This window comes from Onychomys torridus, chromosome 10, assembly GCF_903995425.1.
Source record: "Onychomys torridus chromosome 10, mOncTor1.1, whole genome shotgun sequence".
In the NCBI taxonomy this organism is placed as follows: domain Eukaryota; kingdom Metazoa; phylum Chordata; class Mammalia; order Rodentia; family Cricetidae; genus Onychomys; species Onychomys torridus.
The window spans coordinates 84,023,484-84,035,764 of record NC_050452.1 but is presented as its reverse complement, the minus strand read 5'-3'; positions in this window follow the sequence as shown (position 1 = coordinate 84,035,764).

Below are 12,281 nucleotides of genomic sequence, written 5' to 3'. Positions count from 1 at the left end.
TCATTGTCTATTAAGGGATCTGGGCATCTGCAGAAGCCCCAGAACCAATCTGCTAAGGATTCTGGGGAACACTGAATCACTTTACAGGTCCATCCAGTTGCTGAATGGCAGCAGCTCTTGACTGATGTAAGAGGCAGGGCACTTGGCTTCCCAAGCCCTCCCTGTTTGTGCTCTGTGACTACTGAGGGTCAGGAGACAAGAAGCAAGAGGCTTTGCTAGGACCTGGTGAAATGGTGTGATGTCTTAAGAACGGCGACACGTTCTTTACCACTTCCACTGAAAGGAACTGAGCCTTCCTTCTTTTGGTTTGTGGTAGACACAGTGATTTGTTAGATCAACAGGACATAGTATAAATGACTGCATCTTCGAACAGCTGCTACGGATTCCTGCGGTCTAAACTTTTGAGACAGTCTCATGGATTCCAGGATGGCCTGGAACTTGATTTGTAGGAGGGTGACCTTGAACTTTGGAACCTCCTGCCTCCACCCACCCACTGCTCTGCTCTGTGCTCCAGTTTATTTAGGGGACATGCTAAGCAAGCCCCCAACTCTCCTTCCCCCCTTCTCAGGCATAGGTTGGGGTTTTGCTGCAAACTCTGTGTCCTTTCTTGCCCTAACTAGGAAAACGTCGGCTTTTCTAAGTAGTCTTCAGTGCTTACCACGCCACTCACAGGCTCATGGGACTCCTATCCCCGCCTCTCATTTCTAAATCAGATTCTATTGGCTGGTTCATCCTGGATCACAAACTCCAGAGACAACTACCAGGCATTCCAGCCCTGACCTCTAATTCCAGGACAGTGTCTTCTTCAGTTTCGTATTTGTGTGCCATACTAAATCATCTCTCTCACCCAGTCTCCTCCCTCAACCCACCCACCAGCGTGGCCTTTTGAATTACTATTGTATAGATGTGAATAACTGTAAATGCAGCCTGCTGAGTCCATTTAATGTTGCTTCTATGTACTTGTTTGCTTTTGTTTAATTTGGATAACGAATTAGTGGCTTCATCTCTGGGGAAGACTGCTTCTCCCCTCTCATTGGTCATTAATGGCCTCTAGATCTTCATCTAGGGGTAGGAGCCTGTGCGATCTCCCCCACCCGTGTTGGCTTGTCAATGGGTGGCTTTGAATTCACCGAAAACCACCCTCCCCTCCCCCGCCCCGCCCCATCTTAGTCTCCTGGGTGCTGGGATTACAGGTGTGAGCCACATTAAGGTCCATTTTGCTTCGCTTGTTTCTTGTTTCAACTGATCTCATGGTGTAGCCCAAGCCAGTCTCAGACTCAGGATCTTCTTGCCCCAGTTTCCTAGTGTAAGGATCACAGGTGTGCACCATGCTATCAGGCACTTGAGATCCTTTCCTGTCTTTGTCTGAGTCACTGCAAGAGTAATAGACTAGAGAGACAGACAGACAGACAGATGTGAGAACATAGCTCAGGGTCTACACAAGGGGATCCCAGTCCATTTGTCCTCAGTTTACCTTCCCAATAAGGCTCTTTTACTATTTCTTCTGTGTCTGCTTTCCCTTTAAATCTCTGGCCCGGAGCTGGACAAAAACCTCTTTTTGCTTCCTCTGAGCACAGCTAACCAGTCCAGGATTTCAAAAATGTACTAAACACAATGACAGAACAAGAATGTCCTCATTTTAAAAAACAATGTGTATCCCCAAAAAGAACATGCTATAATCCCATAGTGATTTCCGTCTTACCCCGCTGCCTGGCACAAGCTGGCCTGAATGCCTTTCTATTCGGTTCTGTCTTCTCTACACAAGGCAGTGACTTTCATGAACCTTGGGCCGGATACTGATCAGCTTCTCAATGCCCTTTGGGACTTCCTCATTTCTGATCCATGAGACATAAGGAGCTATTATTTTAATTGCCATGGAATCATCTCACCTGCAGGTGGAATGCTGCCCCTCCCCCCAAGGTGAGGCCCTGAGTTGCCAGGCATGCCAGCAAATAGCCCTGAGAAAGGCAGGTACTCTGGCAAGGTCAGCACCCCTAAGATGGAGAGGCTGACGCCCTGGAAGGAGATGGAGGGTTTCCTGATGACCTCTCTGTACAAAATGTCAGAATACTTTCTTTATCCAAGAGGAACAAGGACACTTAGGGAGGAGTGATCACTGGCGCTTATTGAGAGCTCAAATTCAGAACTCAGAAAGGATGAATTTTCTCCCCGAGACTGTTGGGCAGGAGCAGGGGTGGGAAAGGAAGAGATCACTTTTTTTTTTTCCAGACAGGGTTTCTCTGTGTAGCTTTGTGCCTTTCCTGCAACTCACTTGGTAGCCCAGGCTGGCCTCCAACTCACAGATATCCACCTGCCTCTGCCTCCCAAGGGCTGGGATTACAGGCGTGAGCCACCACCGCCTGGCAAGAGATCACTTTCAATCACTGTTTTAACATTACCTTTTGGTTGGGGGGACAGGGTATCACTAGTTGCCTAGACTGGTCTGGAACTTGTTGGGATGCCCAGGCTGTCCTGGGGCTCAAGATCCTACTTTCCTTGTGTGGTTCCACCTTAACTTTAGGAGATTGATGTCACACTCGAGGTCAACCACATAGTCATTGTGTACCTTTCTGTTGAAAGGGGTCATTTATTCACTGTAAACATTTGTTGTATACACCCAAGGCCTCACATGGGCTAGACAAGCATTCAACCCCTAAGCTACACCCAGCAATACAGCACACTTCTAAATGACCCTGCTCAGCTTCCAATGTCACTGCCAATCTGTCTTGTTCCTTTTGAAGATTCATGCTGCTCATCCCAGGGTAAGGAGTTTCGCCCTTTCCCCTGCCAGCTGCTCTGGCGTGGTGGCGCACCTTCATCTGCAGAGTGGGACAGCGCCAACACAGTTCTGATGCTGTCAGACCTGACAGGAACCAGCTCCCTCCATTACCTTCTTTGGGATCCAAGTCTATCAGATAGAAGTTCTGATAGACTACTGAATGGGGAGACATCCGCGACCCTGGAGAGGAAGAGGCCATCATGGGTGTCAGCCCAGCCAAGTTCCCAGATGAACTTTGTGCTCCATGGGAGAGAGGTGATCAGCTATCCCTGTAATTGAATATGAAGAATAGTAAATAAGTAAGTGACTGTGTATTAAGTTACTAAATTAGGGGTGACTTGGTGCAGTATGAAATATAAAAACATCACGTAGAGCCGGTTAACTGGTTCAGCAGGTAAAGTGATTGCTGTACAAGCCTGCTGACTTCAGTCCCTGAAACCCACAAAGGAAGAGGGGAAACTCCTGAAAGTTGTCCTGTGACCGTACAGTGTGAGCAGACACACACACACACTTTAAAAATTGAAATAAGACCGGGCAGTGGTGGCGTACGCCTCTAATCCCAGCACTCGGGAGTCAGAGGCAGGCGGATCTCTGTGAGTTTGAGGCCAGCCTGGACTACAGAGTGAATTCCAGGATAGGCTCCAAATCTACACAGAGAAATCCTGTCCTGAAAAAAATAAAAATAAAATAAAATAAAAATTGAAATACCATGTTTTACTGTTTTTAATTATTTTAATATTTCAGCAGCCTAAAAAGGATGCAATTAGCCCTAGGACTTGCTTGGTTTGTGATAAACTCAGGAGCAAGAAATCCTCCAATTGGGTTTTCCTGTTGTTACCTGAAGATGTTCTACAATGTGCCCTCATACCTTTGTAATCTAAATGCATTGTTTATAAGTGTTTGTGATGTGTCTCCTGCCCTGAACAATGCAAGATCAATAGGAAAAGTTGGTTTTCTCTTCCCTTGCTCCCTTGCCGATAGACCCTAAGTGAGATATTACCAACTTCATTGTGAGGCCTGGAGAGATGGCTCGTTGGTTAAAAGTACTTGTTGCTCTTGCAGAGGAGGACCCAGGTTTGATTCTCAACACCCACACGACAGCTCACAACTGTCCCTAAATCCAGTTCCAGGGGATCTGATGCCCTCTTCTTACTTTTGAGAGCACCAGGCGTGAGAGTGGTACACAAACATTCATGCAGCCAAAAAAAAAATTAAAACCCAAATCACAGATTTCTTTGTGGATACAAGGTGTAATCCCCCAGAACAGAGCTTATTTGCCACTTTGTTTTTTACACACACACACACACACACACACACACACACACACACACACACACACACACCATACCAAGGCAAAGGAGATATTTGTGAGGCTGTCCACAGCTCTCTCTACTGCCTCCTAGTGGCTTCCCCATTATCATCTTTGTTATTTTTTGTTATCTTTGTTTTTATTATCACCTAGGCTAGGGGGACACCCGCCCCCCCCCCCCCCACACCTCTCTCTTGTCTTTATCTTGCTTTAGAATCCTGGTAGATTAAGACAGTCTTTCTCTAGATAGTCTCATTTCCCCTCCCCCACTCCCACGTAAGGATGTAGGGGTTTTTTTTTTTTCAAAACATAGAAAACAAGGAAGAGAAAACCAATTTGCCTTGTTCCTCTCCTCTCCAGAAACAACAAACATAGTGTTTTCCCCACATCAAGGCTGGGACTCAAACCTAGGCTTTGTGCATGCTAACCTAGTGCTTCTAACTAGCAGAATTAGTTTTGGGGGGTGAGGTACGGGGTGGAGCCACGGGAGAAAAAGGAGAGAAGAAACCAGCAGGGGGTGGCATGTGCCTGGAATCCCAGCTCTTGAGAACCTGAAGCAGGAGGATCTCAAACTCAAGGCCAGGCTGAACTCTATATTGAGGCCCCATTTTTTTGAACTTCATGTTTATGGGTGTTTTGCCTGCACATATGTCTTTGCACCGTGTGTGTGTGTGTGTGTGTGTGTGTGTGTGTGTGTGTGTGTGTGTGCCTGGTACCTGTGGAGGCCAGAAGAGGGCATCAGATCCCTTAAAACTAGAGTTGCAGATGGTCCTAAGCTGCCGTATGGGTGCTAAGAATTGAATCAAGATCTTCTGGAAGAGCAGCCAGTGAGTGGTCTTAATCATTGAGCTATCTTTCTAGCCCTCTTTGGCCCCATAAACAAACAAACAAACAAACTCATGAGTTGGGGCTGTAGTTCAATGGGAGAGCACCTGACTAGTGCTCTACTTGGGTTTAATCCCCCAGGCAGGGGGGGAGAGGGGTGGCAATAACTAGCATAACAGCAGATTCCTACACAGTACGATCTCCCTATATACATGACGGCAGATTCCTACACAGTACAATCTCCCTATACACATGACAGCAGATTCCTACACAGTACAACCTCCCTATACACATGACAGCAGATTCCTACACAGTACAATCTACCTATATACATGACAGCAGATTCCTACACAGTACGACCTCCCTATATACATGACAGCAGATTCCTACACAGTACGATTTCCCTATACACATGACAGCAGATTCCTACACAGTACAACCTCCCTATATACATGACAGCAGATTCCTACACAGTACGATCTCCCTATACACATGACAGCAGATTCCTACACAGTACAATCTACCTATATACACGACAGCAGATTCCTACACAGTACAACCTCCCTATACACATGACAGCAGATTCCTACACAGTAGGACCTACCTATACACACGGCTAGACAGTGGACCTGCTGTACTTCTTTTAACTCTCCCGTGGCCCCATGTAGATGATGTTCCATCTCTATTCTCAGAATGAGAAAATAGATACAGGCAGGTTGTCAAAGCAACCCAGCAACATATGATTAGAAGCAAAGCTGGTACTGAGACACAAAAACCTGTTACCTATGCAGGCTCATAACCCATTAACCCCTGCTTGGGACCCCCAGCTTCATCTCTATTGAAACCAACAGAAAGTGATGCATTTGCTGGGGCATTGGAACACTTCTCAAGGCGAGCCATTCAAGGGGTGCAGGAGTTGGGATTAGGTCTATGAGAGAAAATTCCTTTGCCTGCTGGGACTAGATCTTGCACTAGAATGGAGAGCCAGGAATGGCGGGCAGCTCAGTGGCTAAAAACAGAGTTCCCAAAAATCTGTTCTGACTTGAAACCTGTCCTCTCCAGATGTAGTCTGTGGGAGCAAATGAGGTCTGATTGTTTTGGAATGGCTTCTCAATTCAGCAAGGCAAGGCCAGCATATTACAGAATGTCAGTGCTGACCGGCTCCTGGGTGTTGTGAAATCAGGCTGAAGAAGCAAACACAAGAATGCAGGTATTCTTTGATGAGTCATTTCGTCAGTGGAAGTGTTGAAATGAGGGTTCGTTTATGCGGTCTCTCCTTCTGAGGGAAAGACAGGAAGAAAGGAAAAGAAAGTCGTGGGTCAAAGGGAAGCTTGTCAGTCCCAGATGGTGGCCAGTGGCTATTTAGGCATGAAAAAGGATATGGTAAGGGGACCAGCAGATAGCGAGCTGGGGTTAAGATAATAATGTTAGTCAATTGTATGGAGCAATTAGATATACCCCAAGAATAACAGCCTCAGGAAACAAAGGTTTATCTGGACTCAGGGTTTGAGTTTTGGGTCCGTGGCCACTGATTCCCTTGCTTCTGGGATGTGATAAGGCAGAGACCCAGGGCAGAACAGGGTGAGAGAACAAAGTTCCAATTGCATTTATTTAACAAATGTTGGGGGTGTAGATTTGTTGTTGAGACAAGGTCTCTGTACCCCGAAGCTGATGTCAAACTCACAATGCAGCTGAGTGTGGCCTTAATCTATCTGATCCTTCTGCCTCCACCTGACATTTGGGGATTAAAGTGTGTGCCTCCAGGCTCTCTGGTCTTCAAGATAAGCAGAGGTAGAGGCTGAGCATGTCTGGTAGAGGTGGCTGTCTGGTCAGGCAGCATCATGTTGAACAACACTTTCATTTTGTACATTGTATCTCCTCTCCCCCTCCTTTTTTTCCAGGAGGCATGAACGTCAATTATGTTTACCCAAGTAGGCCTTCTTATCTTTGTAAAATTGATAGGAGAATGCCCGCGGCTCTTCCCTCCCGTCAGCCTGCCTGCAGTCGGCTGCTGGCTGTCTGAGTTGCTGTAACACAACCCCCTAAACCATGTACCTTACAAACAGGAGAGAATTTACTTCCTACAGCACCAAAGGCTGGGAGTTCTAAGATCAAGGTGGCTCAGGTTTGTTTTGTTTTGTTTTTAATCTGGTGGTGGCCCAGTTTCTGGTTCATAGATAGTGCGTTCTACTGTGTCCCCACATAGTTGAAGGACTTGCTAACTTTCTTAGACACCTGTTACAAGATCACTAATCCTTCATGACCTCTGTCCTTATGACCTCATTACCATTCCAAGGCTTTCCCTCCCAGAACCTCACTTTAGGGGCTGGGGAGGGGTGTCAGGACTTCAACATAGGAATGGGGCAGAACACACAAACATCCATCCTTAGAGTACTTAAGAATGGTATATTGGCCAGGTGGTGGTAGTGCACACCTTTAATCCCAGCACTCGGGAGGCAGAGGCAGGCGGATCTCTGTGAGTTCAAGGCCAGCCTGGGCTACAAAGTGAGTTCCAGGAAAGGTGCAAAGCTCCAGAGAGAAACCCTGTCTCCAAAAAAAAAAAAAAAAAAAAAGAATGGTATATTGATCAGTTTATTGCTGTTGTCAATTATCTGAGAAAAAAACTTAAAAGAGAAAAAATTTTATTTTGGCTCACTATATCAGAGGTGTCAGTCTGTGGTCACATGGTTCCATTGTTTCTGGGTTACAGTGAGGCAGAGAAGCGATGGAGGGACTAAGGACAATGTCACCCCTCAGGCTTACTACTGTGCCCATTTCCTAGGAGCACAGTGGCCAGAGAGAAAGAACTCAGTGTTTTTATTTGCTCCTAGGAACCTGTTTCTTCCAGCTAAGCCTATCTTCCCAACAGCACATTCAGCTAGGAACTCCTCAATGAATTCATCTGCCAGGGGAATTAGAGTCTTCTCTAATTCATGATCCAGTCACCTCTCTAAAGTCCCACCACTTTGGGAACAAGTCTTCAACACATGAGTCTTCACGGGGAACTTCTGTCCACGCTATAATAAATGGTTGTGGTATTACTGACACTTGCTCAGTGCTGGGCACTTTCAAATTTTCATCTCATTTAATCCTTAAATCTTCTGTAGGAGGTACTATTATCATCCCCATTTTATAGCTGAAGAAATTAAACCCCCGAGAGGTTAAATAATATGTTTGCTGTTTTAGCTTTGTCACAGTGGGTTCGCTTAAAGCTATTAGCACCTGGCTACTAGGGCCGTAGCCTAGGGGGATTTCTGTCCCCCCAGACAGTGGCTGTAGTTAGAGTTTTTCTGCCTGGCCCACAGTCAGGACAAATCTCTCTCACCAACCAGGCCCATAGACGCTCAGACCCAACCAAGAAAACACACAGAAACTTACATTGCTTACAAACTGTATGGCTGTGGCAGGCTTCTTGTTATCTACTTCTTCTATCTTAAATTAACCCATTTCTGTTAGTCTATACTTTGCCACATGGCTTGTGGCTTACCAGTGTCTTTACATGTTGTTTCTCATGGCAGCGGCTGCCAGTGTCTCTCCCCTAGCCTACCACTTCCCAGAATTCTCTTCTCTCTTGTCCCGCCTATACTTCCTGCCTGGCCACTGGCCAAACAGCATTTTATTTATACAGAGCAAAATCCACAGCACTTACCCTTTTCTTTTTTTTTTTTTTAAAGGAAGGTTTTAACTTTTACGTAACAAAATTACATATAACAAAACAATTATCAAGCAAGAATTATAGTTACAATATCTAGTCTATTTGTTTTGGCAAAATTAAACAAAATATTTTATCTATCCTATATTTATGAGTCTAAGGTTTTCATATCTAACTTATCTTTTATCAGAACTGAGGAAAATTATAACTATCTAGTCTTCAACCACATCAAAGACCTCAGAAGGATATAATATTACCTGAGAACCGGGAGAAGGATGCAAGTAACTTTCAGGAGTCTTGCAGGGTAGACAGAGACAGCTGGCAGCCGCTGCCATGAGAAGCAACATGTAAAGACACTGGTAAGCCACAAGCCATGTGGCAAAGTACAGACTAACAGAAATGGGTTAATTTAAGATAGAAGTAGATAACAAGAAGCCTGCCACGGCCATACAGTTTGTAAGCAATATAATTTCTGTGTGTTTACTTGGTTGGTTCTGAGCGTCTATGGGCCTGGTGGGTAAGAGAGATTTGTCCTGACTGTGGGGCGCCAAATGTAGATGTAACCATCTTGTTAAATAAGAAACACAGAGCCAGTTGCAGAGTTAAAAACCAAGAGGTCAGAGCAATAGCTGAGAGCCTTACCCTTCACTGCTTCTGCTCTCTTTCCTCTCTGCAAGAGACCTACTTCTATGTGTCCTGTCTTTTTTATAGACTTTCTGTTCTGTTTTCTCATTGGTTGTAAACCCAGCCACATGACCTCCTCATCACTGCCTGTCTGTACAGACCTCCAGGTCTTCTATGGTTGGTATTGAAATTAAAGGCATGTGTCTGTCATGCTGGCTGTATCCTTGAACACACAGATATCAGCCTAGCTCTGCCCCCAAGTGCTGGGATTAAAGGCGTGCACCACCACCACCCAGCTTCTGCTCTGGCTTGCTCTGACCTCATTGCAACTTTATTAACATACAAATAAAATCACATTTCAATACAATAAAATATCACTATATAGAAAAGCAACTGGCTAACTTTTTCTCTTCACTAGCATCCTGGAGGCCACTCACCTTCTACACTGCCCCCCAAAAAACCCACTGTAAGCTCCTCCTCCCTGCCACTTCCTGTCAACTAGTTGCTAACCCCATCTCTGAGTCTAGTTTATTTTTATTTAATTAGGGCAAACACAACACATCTTTACATTGTTATGTTATGCCCATGTTGAGAGACACCCCCCACTCCCCACCCCCTAACCCTCCCACCCCACCCTGAGCAAGACCACCACAGAGCCAATATCCGATGCAAAGCACACAGGGGTTTACTGGTAACAAGCAAGCTTGACCTTGGTCGGATTCCAACTGTCGACACAGTGGATGGAGTAGGACGGCCCTGAGCTCTCAGGGTGAAGGGGTTTTAAAGGGAAAAACCGCAAGCAGGGTGGTACAAGCCTTTGCATCATATGATTGGGTGAGGGTGTGTATTCTTTGCATTTACTGGTTAGGGGCTACAGTTATCATTTTTGGGCAGGCCTGGACAAATCCCAGGCTTTGTCCTTGAGCTGCCATGGAGGCTGGGCTGGCCTCACACGTTCACACTGACCCATGCACGGAGCTCTAAGATGGTGAGGGGTCCCAGACAGTAAACAACTGGCTGAACCTTGATCAGTCAGAGTACGTGCAGAAAGGGAGCTACTGCAAGGACTGTGTCTTTTGTTCATGGCCCTCCCCGAAACTGCGTGCTCAAGTCTCGGGACACTGAAATTAAGGCCTGATCTCTGAGAAGACTGAGCAGCCTGTTATGGCCTCTGCTTGGTCCTTTGAGTGAAACAAATTCAGCATAAACAAATGCAACACATCTTTACATAGTTAAACAAATTCAGCATAAACAAATGCAACACATCTTTACATAGTTAAACAAATTCAGCATAAACAAATGCAACACATCTTTACATAGTTAAACAAATTCAGCATAAACAAATGCAACACATCTTTACATAGTTAAACAAATTCAGCATAAACAAATGCAACACACCTTTGCCTAGTTAAACAAATATTCCACAACACTTGCTGCTGGTGAAACAGCCACTAAGGTGTGGAATCATGAGTCAAACACAATCAGGCTCCATGATTCACTTAGCGTTCCGGATTTTATCTGGCATAGGAGTGTACACTTGGAATTCCAGCACTCTGGAGGCTGATGGAAGAATCATGAGTTTAGAGCCAGCCCAGGCTACGTAATGAGACCTTGACTTAAACAAAGAAACAGAAGCAAAACAAAATATTGAATTGTATCTGATCAACGGTTTCATGTTTCCTAGGCTGCCCTCCAACTGACTATGTGGCTCACAATGACCTTTAACCTCAGTACCGTTGCTCTCCCTTCGGAGTGCTGGAGTAACAGGCCAGCTACCATCCTTGGTTGTATGTGGTGTTGGGGATCAAGCTCAGGACATTGCAAGCTGCAAACATTCTATCAGATGATCACTTTCCCCCTGTTGATACCCCAAACAAATCATCCCGATACATCCTGCCTTTTGTCCTCATATCAAATCATCCAATGAGGATAAAGCCCCTAATGTAAAACCAGTCTGAGGAGTCCTAAACCGCCTCCAGCCAATGCTTCTGGTCAAGCGGGCCACCTGCTAGCCTCTTACTACCACGGGTCCAGCTGCTCAATACCTAAAAGCCCATACATAGGAGGTAAATGTTGGTGGAAAGGGGGTCAGATTTTCTTTCAGGGGCTGGTCATGAGAAGGTAGCAGGGCTGTCCTCTTCAAAGAGCCATCTTAGGAAGTTCAGGGTTTCAAAGGGCTTTTGGAGGCAGGGACAAGGGGAACAGGTGCTGCTGTGCCCAGAGGAATGTCATTCAGGTCAGTGTCCCCCTTGGTCTCCGGATTTAATATCACCCTGAGTCTTGATTTCCCGGGGGCCAGTCACAAGACCTTACTTTTCAGCAGATTAAGCATCACCTTCTTTTACAGGCCTTGTGTTAGTTAATGCGTAGGATTAAAGAACAGGGAACACAGCGCGATCAGAAGGTGATCAGAAGTTATGAACTTGTAAATCTAAACAAAGATTATTTAGCAGTTGACATCTTAACAATTCAGGTGGAGCTTTTCTTTAGAATTTAGACTGCCTGGCAAAGAAGGGGAGGCAAAAATTACTCCGCCAAGCAACAACTTCCAAAGAAAGGGCCACTGTTATGCTCACATCCATTTCCAAACATTTTACCCACAGTAGAGAAGGCAGAGCCTGAGGAGAGCACAGCAGGTAGGTACACAGAAAACTAAGAACTTGAAAACAGTCTATGAAAGCGCTTACTCCTGTAACCCCGGCTCTGGGAAAGCTGAAGCAGAAGGACTGCCACCAGGTTGAGGCCAGCCTGGCCTATCCATGGAGTCCAAGGCCTCCCACAACTTAGCAAGACCCTGTATCAGGCAAGCAAAGTTGTAAATGGAGTGTTCTCAGTGGACGCTGTAACTGAGTTTACAATGCTTCCGTGCATTTTCTACACATCACTGAGCGTGTTCCAGAGCACAGGAACTAGTAACACTCCTATCTGGGCCTCACAGAGTTCATGCCCAAAACAGAGCTCAAGTCCGGTAATATTTCACCCTGATGCTCTGTGTGTAGAATTCCTTACTGAAACACACTGGATGGATGAGGCTGGGCGGAGAGGGAATATTCTAGACTCTAGAATAGAATGGGATCTGGAATGGGATCTGG